Source organism: Mustela lutreola, chromosome 4 (assembly GCF_030435805.1).
Source record: "Mustela lutreola isolate mMusLut2 chromosome 4, mMusLut2.pri, whole genome shotgun sequence".
Classification (NCBI taxonomy): domain Eukaryota; kingdom Metazoa; phylum Chordata; class Mammalia; order Carnivora; family Mustelidae; genus Mustela; species Mustela lutreola.
Genome location: NC_081293.1, coordinates 33,217,759 through 33,235,965, shown reverse-complemented (window position 1 = coordinate 33,235,965; position 18,207 = coordinate 33,217,759). Strand labels below are relative to the sequence as shown.

Genomic DNA, 18,207 nt, shown 5'->3' with positions numbered 1-18,207 from the left:
GCTACTACTGCTTTGATTGGAATTCTTTATCTGATTCTTTAAAAACTGCCTTCTTTTCTTCTCTTTTCATAACCACGCCCACCTGGCTTACTTTATTGGAGAAGGGTACATGGAGTTAAGGTGAAGAGAGTTGGGACCCGAGGTCGGGAAGAACACCCTCCCCTCTCGATACATGCCCACTGCCTCAAAAAATAAATAAATAAATAAAATAACCAACTATGGGAGAGCAGAGGAGACAGCAACTGAGGATGGGGAACATGGAACCCCGGGGCAGCAGAAGAGACCATGCATGTGCTGGGAGGTCTCGAGGCAGTGGCAGTACGAGTAACATGAGTGGGACTCTTCCACATAGATCTATGTAGATCTAGAAAGAGAAGTTGTTCACTTTACCTTGCTCTCCCCTCTGCTCTGAGCTCCTTGCTACAGCTCCAGCTCCTGTTTCCACACGAGTGCCAAAGGAAGAACATGGTGAGCAAGTCATCACCCAATGTGATCAGACCCATGCTTCCATAAGCTTCTGAATATTCAGTGCTGTTACAGGACCATTTACGTTTTCACTGTGTGCCTAAGGGTCCTTCTGCATCTGTTCCAGGATAAGCCGCATGACCGGGTCACTCGTTATCTGCTGCACCTGCAGGCTCTCAGGTGGGTTGTGCTAGGACATCATACGGCGTTGGTAACTGTCTGCCTCCTTAACTGTTGGAGTGCAGATCTAAGGCCTTAAGTGTTTCTAACTTAACGACATCCCTGGCATTCGTATAGTCTTTCGTGTCTTCTAGCGCAGCTGCTTGCCGAGTGTAAGCAGCAGAAGAGGGTTGGTTCCAGATGGATGCGTTCCTCACAGTCCTTGAGCACCAGCCGAAACTCCAGGAGTTTGGTGTATCAGGCAGCTTGATTGCTGTACGATTTGGCATCTCTTGGGTTCTGTTTGATGGCTTCTGTGTAATACTTCATGGCCTGGGGAGAGTCCCCTTTCTGAAAACATTTATTCCCTTTGTTCTTCTCCTCTAAGGCCAGGTCAGGGTTTACTTAAGCCAGCCACTCTTGGTCCTTGAGAATTTTCTCCACCTTTTGGAATTTTTTTTTTTTTTTAAGATTTAATTTATTTGAGAGAGAGAGAGAGAGAGAGAGATCACAAGTAGGCAGAGAGGCAGGCAGAGAGAGAGGTGGAAGCAGGCTTCCCGTTGAGCCTAGAGCCCAATTCGGGACTTGATCCCAGGACCCTGAGACCGTGACCTGGGCCGAAGGCAGAGTCTTAACCTACTGAGCCACCCAGGCACCCCCCTTTTGGCATTTCTTCAGCACATCTGGGGTTCAGGGCTCTGCCAAAGATTTGTTATAGAAATAGATGGAATCTTTGCCCTTTTCTTCTTTGAAGTAGGAGTTGCCGTCTCTGGCCACACCACCCTGAACTTGCCCATTCACGTCTAAAGTAGGAGTTGTCGATTTGAGCATAAGCTTTGGCAGTCTGTCGACAGTCTTCTCGGTTTTCACACCCCACCTTGATGGCTTTCTCAAAAAGCTCCCAGCATTTACTGTAGTCGCTCTTCTCGAAGTACACAGCTGCTTGACTGGTCATGTGTGGGTCATACTGGTGGGATCCAGGTCCTTGGCTCTGTCATAGCGCTTCAAGGCTGTGTCAAAGTCTTGTCTTTGGCCTCACTCCCCAACTCTTTTTCTTTCAGTGCCTGCTTCTCCTTCGCTGCAGGATCTTCTTCTACTGGCGCGGGCTGGGTACCCTTTTTGGGAGGAGGTGATGATGGCGCTGTTGCAACTCCTTCCTCCTCATCCGTGCTGCCCAGATCAACTCCCAGGAGGACACTGAGAGTAGTCATGATCCAGGATCTTACAGATTGGCATCCAGGTCAGACGGCTTGTTTCATAGTTGTTCTATCAGTTGCTGGTAGGTAGGATCAGTGAGCAGCGTCCTTGTCCTGGGATCACCCACTGACTTCTGGTACAGACTGGACGTGTTGAAAGGATTCATGAAATTCCTCTCTGCACAACCGGGCCTCCATATTCTGCAAGCCCTCTTTGAACTGAGCATTATTTGCTTCATGTTTTAAAACTTCTTTGTAGGTTCCCTTGGCTTCTTCAGATCAGTGTTAAGAATTCAAAAGCTGCTGCTTTTTGCGAATAACCCTTGCCCCAGTCAGGCTTTAAGTCAATAGTTTTGCAACCATCCTCATAAGCCTTCTAGTAGTCAACTTTCTTGATGTAGGCTGCCCAGCAATTGCTGTAGAGCATGTGGTTCTGGGGATCTAACTTGCCTCAGAGGAGCACTATAGCATCGATGTAGTCATCGATGTTGCCAGCACTCAGGACCTATGACCCTTCTCTTTTAGCTCATTGACCTACTCCATAGTCTGGCCCAGAAGCCAGTTGAATCAATTCTATCCACTCCATGTTCTCAACTCTTAAAAATTATTTTAATTTCATACTTTGATAACTTTTTTCAAGGGAAGTTTCCCCCAAAGTAGAGAGATTAAAAGGGCCTAAGCCCTTGGAGTTGTAACTGTTAGTTTGATGAAGATTCTACTGTCTTGTCCTCCTAATCTGAGGCCAATATGCTGTATCGTTGTCAGTGACATGAGCCCAATGGCCATATTTGTAATATTTACACTGGAATGGGGCAAAGTGCAGACCACTTATATATACACACATCTGCTAAAATGCTCCTCCAAGACAAAGAAGAAAGGTTACCTGGTAGGTGGATTCTCCTAGAAGTACAGTATAAGCATGGCACTACCAGCCTACATTGGTGTGCTAAGAAGGCCTAGAGGGGCCAGTGCAAGACTCTGAGGAGGTCTACAATGTACAATAAATTTTGGTAGGTATTACTGGTCCCTGATGACCCAGCACATTGGGCCATCTCAACCTAGTCTCCCTTATCTTCAGGATACCTCATTTCACCTCTATTAGCATCTTTCCAACCTTCTCCCCTTCACTTTCAGTTGAAAGGGTCAACTTGATGCTGACACTTGAGATTTCTGCAATGCTCAGCTACTGCCTCATGGATGCTATAGTGGATGAATCATAACAATAACAATTATTATTATGCTATAGAAAGAGGTTTCCTCTTTAGAGGCTACCAAATAGAAACTATCATAATATGTGGGGATGAGGTCAAGAGATATCACCGTCTGATAACAGACTGAATGAGTCAGGGCATAGTTGATGAGCTCAGACATTTCCTGGACATATTTCAGGGCCCTTCCCAGAAATAACCCATTATCCATTGTGATGGGTGCCAGAATCATTCTCCCAGGCACGTTAGATAAACTCTACGTGGAAGCTGCTGGCTCCATGCCAGCCTCCTTTATAATGAGAGGGTTTAGTATATCCTTAATAATAAGAGGGATTGCAGAGGAAGAAGGGTTGGAGGATAAGAATTGCAGCCTCTTGGGGTGCCTGGGTGGCTGAGTGGGATAAAGCCTCTGCCTTCAGCTCAGGTCATGATCCCAGGGTCCTGGGATCGAGCCCCACATCAGGCTCTCTGCTCAGTGGGGAGCCTGCTTCCTCCTCTCTCTCTGCCTGCCTCTCTGTCTACTTGTGATCTCTGTCAAATAAATAAATAAAATCTTCAAAAAAAAAAAGAATTGCAGCCTCTTGGGGAGAGGGACAGGACGCTTTGGTTAACAAGAGGGATATGTCCACTGTGCCCAGCAGAGGGCAGCAGAACCAGACTACTCAGGCAGGTTGCCCCTGTGACCCTATGATCCCGCGGCAACTGCTGTGAACATCAGTGCTCCAGGAGACCAGGACCACAAAGGGTAGTCCCTAAAAAGGATACAGCTAAAGTGGAAAAGGAAGTTTGGGGAAAGAGATTTCCTTCCCAGTGATGATATTCTTCCCTAAAATCAATCCATGGTCCAGCCTTCTGGAAAATGAATCTTCCAAAGCCTGGCCATTCCAAGAGGACAGTCAGAATAGAGATTTTGATCATGCAAAGCTGAAGACTAGAACATAAACTCCTAATGTCTCCATCAAGATAGAAACAATTCATTAAATTCAGCCTGAAACAGTCACTCATGCTTCCCTATATATGCCCCAACAGATTTACCGTCGCATTGCCTGTGCCACCAATGTCCACCACCTCCACTATAAAGAGCGATAATATAAACACCTTGCTCTCATATTCCCAACAGAGGTCCTGTCTTCCATCTTCTTTTCTAGAAGGTCAGTGTTCTTACTCAGAGGGTGGTGAGTATAGGCAATATGCTCAGAAAGGGTCTGCTTCATTGCCTCCTGTTCTTCTTCGGTTAAGCCAGAGATGACGGAGTATAGTTGAATTTTACTGCCCTTGAAAAATAGCAAGACTCCTTACACCGCACTTGCAGAGATAGGATCAAGGACAGCATACCACTAAAAATTACTGCTAATGAGATGACTGTCCCAGAGGGTCGGGGCAGATGCTCAGATGCTTAAAGGAAATTGTGGCTAGTTTTGTTATCAAAAAATGTAAGTCTATCGAGGCAAAAATATTGATGTCAATGTATTTCCAGTCCTTCCCCTAGCCCTGGAAACTAAAGAAGGTTCTGCCTTTTTCTTTTCAGTTTCTTCCTTTCTCACGGTCCTCCCAGCAGGCTCCTGTTTTAGGGTCTCTCGTGAGGCAGAATTGGGAGGAGAATAACTCAGAGAAACTCACAGATCAGGCTGAAGGAGGATGTCCAAATCTGTGTTTTAGAAGAGAGAGGCCCAGAAGCAGCTGTGGAAGGGGAGTGGGTGGGTGAGGACATGGGGATTCTAAGAAGTGTTTCTGTGAGTTACAGCCTTTCCTGACATGAAAAAAAAGAAATGGTGCTCGACTGTGTTCATTTGGTGCAAGTCCTCTTTGAGAATGAAGACCCTATGAATCATAATTCCAATAGAATTATGGAAGACACTAACATAATTCTGCCTCTTCCTTTGAACAATGATTTGCATAATTTGAGTAGGTTATCCTGTAGCTCATGAGGAGTGTGGAAAATTACCTAACTCACAGAATCTCAGCATACCAAAAACCAAGCAAATCAAAAGCCAAAAATACTTATCAAAACCCTCTCATTTCTGATCTTCATTTCCATGTTGTTGCACCTAAAGCTTTTAAGAATCATCTTTGCTGCTTGAAAACTATTGGAGATATTTCCACTCCATCGCTTTCTTTTTTCTAGGGACCGTTAGCTTTACTATCTCTTTACACAGCTTGAGGCTGTCCTCTAAAAGCTCTCGCTATGACCCAGACTGACCAGGCTGATGCCTTCTTATAATGATGCCTCCCCCACAGACAGCCAGTGATCTTGGTTTGGTGACTTTTTCTGTCCTTTTCACTTCCATAATTGAAGGCATTTAAAGAAGAATACAGTTGCTGGTGTTATTACAGATCCAAGGCCCAAAGGCACTTAATCAATTAAATGTTACATGTGGATTTAGGGTGACACCCGAGTAACAGCCATGGGGACAAGAGTGGCTTTTCCTTCTTAAAAAAGGAAAACAAACAGAAGAGGTAACATTACCTAGAGAAAATCTCCTGGTTACAGATAGAATTTTGATATCTGAGCAGCTGGGATTTCCTCTCTCTCTCCCAGATTTTTTTTTTCATTGGAGGAAGATGAGGGCAGAGATAACTGAGAGGAGCTGGAATTCACTGGGGAAATTATCTCAGAAACCAGCTATGGATGAAGGCACCACAGAAGCAGGTCCCCATGTAACCATGGTGACAAGCAGAGGAAGGAAGTGGTGGGAAGAGGAGGGAGCAAAGAGCCAGTGTGCAGTTGGAGGGCAGGAGTGAAGGTTGGGAGGGGAGGGGACACCCAGGTCAACATGGCGAGTGACAGGAGCTTTTAAGCTAAATTCAGGGTGTTGTTGTTGTTGTTGTTGTTTTAAAGATTTTATTTATTTATTTGAGAGAGAATGAGTGAGAGAGAGCATGAGAGAGGAGAAGGTCAGAGGGAGAAGCAGATTCCCCAAGGAGCTGGAAGCCCGATGCGGGAGGAGATCCTGGAAGTCTGGGATCATGACCTGAGCCGAAGGCAGTCGCTCAACCCACTGAGCCACGCAGGTGCCCTTAAATTCAGGTTTTTAAAAGAAGAAAGAATTTGTGACTGCAATTAACTAGGAAGGCAGGATGTGTGTTACATTATGGATTCCTTTTACATTTAGAAAATGCTTTAAATGTTTCTAGAGTTTAGCTATTTTAACAAAGCGAGATTAGGAGGGAACAGTGGAAAGTTGTGGTTGGGTTGGGGTGGGGTTGGGGAGGATTGGAGGAGAAAGGAGTGCACACTCAGAACTACCCAGAAGCCCAGAGACTGCGGGCATCTAGAGTCAACACAGCACCCGGCTGCCTCCTGGTGGCAGCTGTCTTCCAAGAGATTCCCTTACCGAGGCTGAAGTGGAAAAACCAACCCCGGAAGTCCAGGATGCCCACAAGCAGCAAATGTAAATACAGGATGCCTGTTAATTTTGCATGCAGCAAATAGTATCTTAGTAGGCTTATGTTCCGTGGCAACCCACTAATTAAATGTCTTCTTGTTCTCTCATCCCCAGTATGTTTAAAAAAGAAAGGAGAAAGACAAGGAGGGCGAAAAGGAAGGGAGGGAGGGAGAGAGGATCTGAACATGCCATGATTCGTTTCTATTTACTGACACACACTCCATTCCTGCTCGCTCCTCTCTCTCTCTCACCATCACAGAACTTCCCCTATTTCCTACTCAGTGTCTTCAAGCAATCCCATCAGAGCAAAACCACACGCAATCAAACCAAACCTCTCTGATTCCTACAAGCTCAGGCTGTCTTTTCCTGGCGACTACCCATGTGTGACGACCTTGCCTCCTGCCTCACCTGGAGCCTTCACACTGACCTCACTAAGCGTTCTTGCAGCTGCCAGTTGCTCCTGCGGGATCCATACCCGTACCAGTTGACCCCACCTCCGAGCTCCCTGAGGGCACTTTTCTCAGGTCTTTTTTTTTTTTTTTTTTTTTTTAAGATTTTATTTACTTATTTGACGGACAGAGATCACAAGTAGGCAGAGAGGCAGGCAAAGAGAGGGGGAAGCAGGCTCCCTGCCGAGCAGAGAGCCCGATGTGGGGCTCTATGTGGGGCTCTATGTGGGGCTCGATCCCGGGACCTTGGGACCATGACCCAAGCCAAAGTCAGAGGCTTTAACCCACTGAGCCACCCAGGCGCCCCAACTTTTCTCAGCTCTTTGTCCATGATTAATGCACAACTCTTAAAGCGCCCACCAATTAAGTGGCAGATATCAATAGATTCCATCACAGCAATACTTCAAAGAAGTGTTTTACAAAACAGATTGATTCTATGGTTCGGCAGTGGTACTGATGTTCTCTGATGGACTTTTCTCACTCATGCCTCCTCAGCTCTGGCCCTAACCAAGCACCACTACAGAAAAAAAAAAAAAAAAAAAAAAAAAAAAAACCACACACAAGAAAAGAAATGGGTTCACACATCATTTGGGTTAAGGTGCTAAAAGCATCCTGTATTATTTGAGGATTTGTGTGTTTTACTGTATGGATGTCACAACTCAGTGAAAGATAAAATATTAAGTGGGCCGCCCACAGTAATTCATAACCACATCATCCCTTTTTATTCCTTCCTAACAATGATCAGAATCTAGTGTTTATGTTGATTCATTTACTGCCTGTCTTCCCCCTCGATCAGAGTTGGCAAAATGATGACCCATTGTCCAAATTCAGCCACCATCTGTTTTTGTAAATTAAGTTTTATTGGAACTCAGCCATGTCTGTTCATTGACTATTGTCTGTGGTTGCTTTTGGGCTACAACAGCAGAGTTGAGTAGTTATGACAGAGATTTCGTGGCCCCACAAAACCTAAAATGCTTACTATCCAAGCAAAATTTGACAACCCCTGACATTTGGCAACTGTAAGTTTCATGAGGGTAAGAACTGTGTTGGTCTTGCTTGTCTCTATCTTCAGGGTCCAAACAGTGCCTGGCCCAAACTCAGCAACCCTTCAATAAATGTTGGCTCCCCATTATGCCTTCTGCCAACTTACCCCTACTGCAGTCTCCTAGTTGCTCATCAGAGCCTGGATCCTGGCCAGGTGCCTACAAACTAGAGGTTCTTGCCATCTGCCATCCCTTCCTAGCCCTGCCTTCTTACTCTGTACCTCCAACTGGTGCTCCTGAAAAGTGATCTGATCACAACCCACAAGCCCACACCACAAATCTTCCTCTTGTTTGTGGCCATCAGAACCATGTTTTGTAATCAACAGTTACGTGGCCAATCCATTCTTTATAATCATGAAGGCATTCCTATTTAAAATTTCATTCTTTTATGATTCAGCTTCTTGACAACATACTTATTTAGGTCTTTTTCTATTCTAAAAATGATATACAAGTGTAACATAAAATTTTGGAAATACAGAAAATAAAAGGAAACATCACCAAAATACAACCACTTTCATCATTTTGATGTAGTTTCTTTCCATTCTTCTATCTTCCTGAGTTTCTTTCTTTTTGTTGTTGTTGTTGTTGTTTGGTTTTTTGGGCTTTTGGGGGGTTCTTTTTTTTTTTTTAAAGCACACTTGTTTAAAACAACAAAAAATGTCTGAAGGCAATTTTTTTCTCTTGCATTATAAAAGCATTTTTATATGCACATTCTTCGTAAATTATTATTTTTAGTACCTGCACAATATTACATTGAATGAGTATATTTATGAAATGTTTCCCTATTGTCAAAAAACATATTTTTTTTTAGATTTTATTTATTAATTTGACAAAGAGAGAGATCACAAGGAGGCAGAGAGGCAGGCAGAGAGAGAGGGGGAAGCAGGCTCCCCACTGAGCAGAGAGCCCTATGTGGGGCTTGATCCCAGGACCCTGAGATCATGACCTGAGCTGAAGGCAGAGGCTTTAACCCACTGAGCCACCCAGGCGCCCCGTCAAAAAATATTTTTAATATATCCAGATTTTTATAACCCCCCCCAAAAATTATGAACATCTTTATCCATGTAGCTTTCTTTCCCCTACCTTTTGGATTAACTCCTCAAGTCAGATATCCAGAAGCAGAATTACTGGATCAAAGGATTTTGTTTTGTTTTTTTGTTTGTTTGTTTGTTTTTGATACGTATTGTCATCATCACTTTTTAAAAGGCATAAAAATCTCTGGATAAAGTTCTCAAAGTAAATATACTCATAATCTTCTTTCCTGTACCCCAAATCCATAAGAATGAGATAATATATTAAGATATATATTTATACACTACTCTCAAAACCCAAGAGAAATATCTCAGTGGCTCAAAATAGAGAGTAAAACTTAAACAATGAGGAAAGTGTTAAGTCACAGGAACTGAAGATGGAACTGGAGCCAGGCAGGCAGGAGTGGGGTTAAATACCTCCTAGAAAAAGCTAGAATGCACCTTCTGTAACAAGAACTTGAGCTGGGCTTCCCACCCAAGAAAGGTGGGTGATATCGCTCCATCCATGCATCTAGAATTGTTACAGTAACACACTACTTACTCAGGGCCAGTGTCCATAGCAGAGTCCCTTTCTGGTCCATACCATGTGAATAGTAGAGAATTGTCTCTCTAGAAATGGGGAGTGCTGAGCTGAACTACAAATATATGACATTGTTTGAATCGGGTCAACCTATAAGACCAAGGCTAAGGCAGCTAAGAAATTACCTCACAGAAAAGGCAGGTATAGAAGAAAATTCCCACACAATATGGAATTTCCAGGAAAAGTTTAAAAACACGTTTAGGGGGCGCCTGGGTGGCTCAGTGGCTAAAGCCTCTGCCTTTGGCTCAGGTCATGATTCTAGGGTCCTGGGATCAAGCCCGCACCCGGCTCTTCGCTCAGTGGGGAGCCTGCTTCCCCCTCTCTCTCTGCCTGCCTCTCTGCCTACTTGTGATCTCTCTGTCTGTCAAATAAATAAATAAAATCTTTTAAAAAAATAAAAAATAAAAATAAATAAAAACACACTTAGTACAATAAAAGTAGTCACAAAAGAGAGATTTATATCCTGAGGTGACAGAAATACAAGAATCTGAAAAGAAGTTTGAAATGAAGCTGTCTGAAACCTTCAGAGAAAAAAATAAGATAACATTAATAAAATCAATAGGATATTCTAAAACTGGAATAGGTAAATAATGAAAAGAATATTAAAAAAAACTCATCCACCTCCCCACCCCGCACTTAAAAGCCACACCAGTCCTTAAAGGAACTGTACTTCACTACATTGACAGAAGAGGGTGATCTTGAACAAGCAATGGCAAATTACTTTATATCCCATGACAAGAAATTAAGCACCATAAATTCACACAAAGCTACTGGGGGCGGGGGAGAAAACAACTAAGATAAAAAATAGCTCAGCTGAAGAAAATGTTTACCAAAAATCAACCACGGAGTAATCACAAAACACAAAATTCCAAATGGAATTAATATCTTTAAATAAACATCTGAAAATATGAAAAATTACCTTAAATCAGAAATTCAAAATCCAAGAACAGAAATGGACAAAGTGATAGATGATAGATAGATAGATAGATAGATAGACAGATTGATCAACGTTAGGTAAGAAAAGACAAAATCATCTTAGGAATGAAAGCTCTATTACAAGTACCCAATGGAGAAGAGACTCAAATGAAATTTTAATAGAGTATTGAGGAGTGGCAGGAAGATAAACAAGAAAATGATATAAAATAAAGAAAGAAGTAAAAAGATTCAGAGAGAAAGTGGTTGAAATGGAAGACAAAAAAATTAAGGATATAGATCATCCTAACCCCTGAAGAAGACAAGAAACACCGGAATAAAACTTGTATTTAAACCTACAATCTAGGGGCACCTGGGTGGCTCAGTCGTTAAGCATCTGCCTTTGGCTCAGGTCATGATCCCAGGATTCTGGGATCCAGCCCCACATCGGGTACCCTGTGAGGCAGGAAGCTTGCTTCTCCCTCTACCATTCCACCTGTTTGTGTTCCTTCTCTCTCTGTGTCTTTCTCTGTCAAATAAATAAATAAAATCTTTAAAATAAATAAATAAGTAAACCTACAATCCAAAATGGAGCCATATACCATGTTCAGGTACTAGAAGATTCAACATTATTAAGATGTCAGTGTTCCTCAGACTGGACTATAGACTTGTCTATGAAAAACTCTTTGTTTCTCCTTTCTTCTCATACTTAAATTCAGTGTTGGGTATTAGAAGTGTGGCTCTGTTCCAACACCCACTAACTCTCCAATACCAGCTGAGTGTCCTATAGCTGAACTCAGTTCTGTACTACCTGCAATTAGCATTAGATCCACAAATTAAGAGCTCAGTACCACAAGATTGTCCCCACTTCTGATGCCTATTTAAGTACCAGATTATCTCTTATACTTCTGACCAACAACCTGCTATCAGGGTTCCTGTAACTCCTTCCTCAGGTATGATAACTTGCTGGAACAGGTCACAGATATCAGGGAAACACTTACGATATTTAGTATATAACAAAAGACATGATCAAAGACACAGAGGAACATCCAGGTAAAGAGATGCATGGGGCAAAGTCTGGAAGTTTCCCATATGTAGGGAGCCCCTGTCTCTGTGGAGTTGGAGTGTATCACCCTCCCAGTACATGGATATGTTCGCCAACCCAGAAACTCTCCAAACCCTATACTTTTGGGATTTTTATGGAGGTTGTATTGTGTAGACATGATTGATCATTAATTTAATCTCTAGCTCCTTCCACTTTCTCAAAGAATGGTGGGCAGGGCTGAAAGTTCAAATCTTCTAATTGCGGTTACATCTTTCTGGTGACCAGCATGCATCCTGAAGCCATCCAGGAACCCACAGAGTCACCTCACAAAAAAACATTCCTATTGGGGCACCTGGGTGGCTCAGTCAGTTAAGCAGTTAAGTGTCTGTCTTTAGCTCAGGTTATGATCATGGAGTTCTGGGATCAAGCCACATTGGGCTCCATGCTCAGCTAGGAGACTGCTTCTCCCTCTCCCTCTGCTCCTCCCCTGGCTCATGCTCTCTCTCTCTCTCTCTCTCTCTAAAGCTCTCTATCAAATAAATAAATAAAACCTTTAAAAAACAAAACAAAAAAACATTTCTACCACCCAGGAAATCCCAAGAGATTTAGGGGATTTATGTTAGAAACCAAGATCAAAGACTAAATGTTATAGCAGAATATGCTACTTGTGCTCTCAACACTTAAGAAATTGCAAGGGCTTTAGGATCTCTGTGCCAGGAACGAGGGACAGAAATATACATATATATATGTATATATATATATTTTTTTTCCTATTATTTCACAAGACTCAGTATTGTTAAGATATCAGTTCTTTCCAAATTGAAATATGACTCAATCCCAATCCAAATCTCCATAAACTTTACTGTAGGACTTGATAAGCTTATTTCTAAAACTCATACAGAAATGTAAAAACCTAGAAAAGCCAAAACAAAAGAAAAGAACAAAGTTGGAGGACTTACAATACTTGATTTTGAGCCATAAGCAAGAAGAGTGGCATTCAATAGGATATCACATCATATCTGTTAGAATGGCCATCATTAAAAAGATAGGAGATAACACATGCTGGCATGCATGTGAAGAAAAGGAAACCCTTGTGCACTATTGATGGGAATGTAAATTGGTGCAGCCAGTTTGGGAAAACAGTACGTAGGTCCTCCAATAATAATAATAATAATAATAATGGAGAGAGAGAGAACTACCATATGATCCAGCAATTTCACTCCTCAGAATATATCAAAAGGAAACAAAAACACTAACTTGAAAATATATCTGTACCTCCATGTTCATACCAGCATTATTCACAATAACCAAGACATGAAAACAGCCTAAGTGTCCACTGATGGATGACAGGATAAAGTCGTGGTATATATACCCATACAATGGAATATTATGTAACCTTAAAAAAAGAGGACATTCTATCATTTATGACAACATGGATGGACTTAGCATTACCCCAAGTGAAATAAGTCAGACAGAGACAAATAAATACTGTAAGATCTCACTTATATTTGGAATCTGAAAAAACAACCAAACTTACAGAAAAAGAGATCAGATTTGTGGTTACCAGAGGTGGGGAAGGGAAAAGGAGGGTTTGAAGGAAGACTGTCAAAAGGTACAAACTTTCAGTCATAAGATAAATAAATACTAGAGATATCACTACAACACAATGGCTATAGTCAGCACTGCTAGATGATGTATAGAAAAGCAGTTAAGAAAAGTAGTGTTGGGTCGGCGGTTCCTGGAATGCAGGAGGAACAAGAGAAATGACCGCTGGGGCTGCCATCTTCCAGTCCACCCCCCCTTCCTTAACCCTAGACTCTCCCGCCAAAAGGGTGTACACCCAGGTCACATCTCCATAGGTAACCTGATACCTATGCAGGAAACAGGAGTATCAGGAGCCCTCACCCCATACCTTCTGATCACCAAATATGGATGTGAGCCCATGCCCTACCTTGGCCCGAGTCCCCCCCCCCCCACCAACTTCCTCCCAGTGTGACTTCCCCCACTCCCCTTTCCAGAGTCCAGGAACCTTGCCTGAGGGTGCCCACCCCCTCCCGGCGTGACTTTCCTGGCTCCCCTTCTCCTGAGCCCTGAAACTTCACCAGAGGATGCCTTTAATAAATCTTGCCTTGCGCCTACCTCACCTAGTGTTGTGTTTACATCGCCTGCAAAACCTTACAAGTAGAGCCTAAGAGTTCTCATCAGGGGGATAAATCTTTTTCCTTTCTTTTTATTTTATCTATGAGATAATGGATGTTAACTAAGCTACCGTGGTAATCATTTCATGATATATGTAAATCAACCATTATACTGCATACTTAAACTTCATGCAGTGATGTATGTCAATTATTTCCTAATGAAACTGGGGGGGGGGGCACCTGGGTGGCTCAGTGGGTTAAAGCCTCTGCCTTCATCTCAGATCATGATCTCAGGGTCCTGGGATTGAGCCCTGCATCGGGCTCTCTGCTCAGCAAGGAGTCTGTTTCCTCCTCTTTCTTTGCCTGCCTCTCTGCCTACTTGTGATCTCTGTCTGTCAAATAAATAAATAAAATCTTAACCAAAAAAAGGTATACTTAGGTTGATCTAAAAAATAAATAAATAAAACTGGAGGTGGGGGAACTGCTTCAAAAAAAAGGAAAGAAACAGTGGTACTGGCATAAGACTTGACAAATAGATAAGTGGAGAAGAATAGAAGATCTTAAAATAGACCCACACATATATGGTCAATTGATTTTTTATTAAGGTATTAAGGGAAAGAATTATCTTTTCAATAAATGGCGCTAGAAATACTGAAAATCCATGTGAAAAAAATAAACCTCAACTATTACTTTATATCATGCATAAAAATTTAAGATGAATCATAAATCTAAATATAATATTTAAAAATATAGGGCACCTGGGTGGCTCAGAAGGCTAAAGCCTCTGCCTTCAGCTGGGGTCATGGTCCCAGGGTCCTGGGATCGAGGCCCACATTGGGCTCTCTGCTCAGCGGGGAGCCTGCTTCCCCCTCTCTGTCTCTGCCTGCCTCTCTGCCTACTTGTGATCTCTCTGTCAAATAAATAAATAAAATCTTTTTAAAAAATAAAATAAAATAAAAATATAAACCTGGTAAAAAAAATATAGTAGAAAATATTTGTGACCCTGCGGTAAGCAAAGATTTCTTAGATTGGGCACAAAAAGCACAAAATATAAAAGGAAATTGATAAATCAGGCTTCATTAAAATTATAAACTTTTGCTCTTTCAAATACACCATTGGAAAAGAAATAGATAAGTCATGTGATGGGATAAAATATTCATATACATATATAGGACCAAAGAATTATATCCAGAATATATAAATAATTCTTTTAACTCAGTAATGAAAAGATAAATTACTTCATTTTAAAAACTGGAAAGGAATGAAGATTGGAAAGGAAGAGTCTTGGAAAAGCTGATGTGGAGTCAAGCCAAAGTCAGGGTCCTCTTGATAGAATGGGCTCAACTAAGTCCCTCTGCCATGTTCAGTCATTGGAGGGAGCAGCCCTGGGAAGCAGGTCCCAACACAATGGAGGCAGTAGAAGCAGAAAGGGCAGAGGTTGTGGCCAGCTAGGGAATTTTGCTCTTCACAGTAGAAAATACAGGTGGTATATTTTCATAGCCACCCTATCCTCTTTCTCTACTTTCTAGTCTTCTTGGCCTTTGATCTCCCAAGCATCATTTTTCTCTGAGCTTCTTATTCCTCCTCTATAAAATCAAGAAGATGGTACCAAACCTTATGCATTTTCCTACCATCTGACAAAGATGAGGAACCCCAGCTCTCCAAGAGGCCCCTTTGAAATTTTACAGCAGAAAAATACTATTGTCACTATTGTTAGGGCCCATCCCTTTTCTCTAGCCCCAGAGCTCCTAGCATGGTGTGTACCCATCCATCTCAGGGAATTCTGTCCCTTACATTCCTAATAAGCTGCTAGAATGCAGAAAATCCCACATTACACCATCAGCAAATTCCATGTGTGTGTTTCGCTCGCAGCTTTTAAATGTTTTAAGCAGCTTCCTTCCTTCCTTCCTTCCTTTCTTTCTTCTTCCTTTTTTTGGAAGACTTGGCAATTCTATCATAAACAATTTTCTGAAGATTCCTGTGGCCTACATGTGCTGTTAACCTTTGAAGTTGCTATAGGAACCAGTGTTTTTAAAACAAATTATTTATGTAAAGGAAAAAGAGACTTTGATACCTGTCTCAAAGAAAAACGAATGAGGCATTGGAAGGTATTTTTAAAAAATTAAAAACCTGAACACAGTAGTAACAAGAAGAGCTTTTCATTCTGCACTTAAATTGTACTAATGGAAAGCTTGCAGAAATTCTACTACATGAGGAATCAGAGCCCTTACTTCTATGAACAAAGTCAATTAGTACTAGATGGATGGATGAATGGATGGATGGATGGATGAATAATGGGATACAAGGTAACCATGATACAGTGTTGGATAAACTGATCATGCTTTACTCCTCATTTGGGTTATGGGAATTAGAGGGGTTCTTTACCCGATGATTAACTACTGATCCCAGATTTCCATCAGTTCTCTTCCTTAAACCTTGAGATATTTCACTATGAATCACACATTCAAATTTCAGAAACCTATTTCTGGGCTGTAGGTGTTTAAAAGTCATACTATGACATACTATGAACCAGCTCAAGAAAGCCAATGATAATATATGACTATAGGCCAGAGGCTTCTTGCCAAACAAATTTTTTTCACCCACTATAACCAGGTATTACTATCTCTCAAGTATAATACAAGATCACATTAATTTTTAATGTCCACATTTGAATGACTGGAACCACTGAGATCATTGCTAGATCTCAAGAGTTTGTAGCGGACACAGGAATGGTGAATCCCAGGTCATCCTTCAGGGAAGGATTTTTTTGGCTGCTAGGACTGTTGTTAGCAAGGAAACTTCAGTTGTCAGCTCCTTCAGGGTCAGCTTCAGCAACAGAGGCCACAGCTTTCCTAGGACAGCTTATACCCCATGATGGATGGAAGCAGGGATAGAAAGTCCCAGCCATTTCAGCCCAATGTGAGACAACTTGGATGCTTTTGGTTGCCTGTAGGTTTGTTTGAGGCCATTGGGCCTACATCTCAGTTCACCTTCTTTCTCAACCCAGTACAGCTTTCTTTTCCCCTTCTGAGTGTGTTGATCTCAAAGACACTTCCTAGTAAAAGTTCTGCACACTAAACTCCATCTCAGTTTTCTGCTTGACAGAGGAACCAATCTACAACAGTTCCTAACCCCTGCCAATTTTATTGCCAAATAAAATTCTGCCCAGTGAAATGTAAATTTCAGATAAGCGATGGATAATTTTTTTAGTGTAAGTATGTCCCAAATATTTTTATGGCTCTACTCCCTTGAATGCCTAGTATAGTATTCGGCTTAAGTTAATACATGTTAAATGAATGAGAGTGTTAGGATCCTGTCTTAAAACAGAGTGCCCTGTCACACAAGGAAGAAGTCAGAGGTGGGCAATGGTCCCCTACTATCCATTATGCAAGTGTTTCTCAAAATGCCCACAGGTAAACAACATCCCAATGACCTGGAGGTGCTGGTTACAAATACAGATTCCCAGGACTCACCTGATTAACTGAACAAGGCTCTCTGTGGTTGATCCCTAGAAATCCTCATTTGTAGCAAGCTACCCAGGTGATTCTTCTGCCTCCTGGAGTTTGAGAACCTTCTACATTGAGAATGGTGACATTGAACTAGAAAGACCGGTTTCATCTAAATTGAGAAGGTCTCTCCCTGTGGTCACCAAAGAACTGGAGAGAGAAGGGGATCACCCTTCTCTCTTTCCCACTTGTCTACTTGCTTTCCCTTTCCTCAAATCTCCTTTAAATGGAAAGGAAGTTCTCGGATAAGGCTGATCATAAACTCTGGGAGAAGTGGCTTATAAGGATACTGATTTTATTTATTCAACATAGTATTAGAAGTCCTAGCCACAGCAGTCAGACAAAAAGAAAGAAAGAAAAGGCATTTCATTGGTAAGGAAGAAGTAAAATGTTCACTATTTGCAGATGACATGATACTACTTTTTGAAAACCCTAAAGACTCCACTAAAAGCTACCAGAACTGATAGCATGAAGTCAGTAAAACCACAGGATATGAAATTAATACAGAAGTCTGTTGCATATCTATACACTAATAATGTAGTAGCAGAAAGAGAAATTTACAAAACCATCCCATTTATAATTGTACCAAAAATAATAAAATACTTAGGAATAAACTTAAGCAATGAAGTAATAGACCTGTACTCCAAGAACTATTATTTTTTTTAAATACTGATATACTAAATCAGAGACTCTGAGAGTAATATGCTAAGCACAGCAGGGCCTCAGAAAAGCCTAAAAAATAGGCGTTAGGGAAGAGAGGGCTTTGAATGGTGGGCAGTGTTTACATGGGCAGATTGGATAGGTTTGAGCATTCTAGAATTCAAAAATCTTAGAAGCAGGAGAAGCATGACGGGGAGGGGGGACACTTATTGTTAGAATGCTCCTAGATACAAGAATCTGGGTGGCAGGTTCAGGAACATTCCTTCCTAGATATAACACATAGTGTCAAGTTTCTGCTGCCAGATGTCCCCGTGGAAATAAGCAAGAGGAATCTTCCTTTGGCGTTTGATCAGATCTCAAATGGGTCAATGTTCCAAATGCTCATCTGCTGGGAGTTCACAGACTGGTGCCCTAAGCGGTGGGACACTG

General features: G+C 41.9%; 1 pseudogene; it reads right to left on the bottom strand.

Annotated features, from left to right (window-relative positions):
• Window positions 1-493: 493 nt before the first annotated feature.
• Window positions 494-2,363, bottom strand: LOC131830094 (stress-induced-phosphoprotein 1-like; annotated as a pseudogene).
• Between the last annotated feature and the right edge of the window lie 15,844 nt (window positions 2,364-18,207).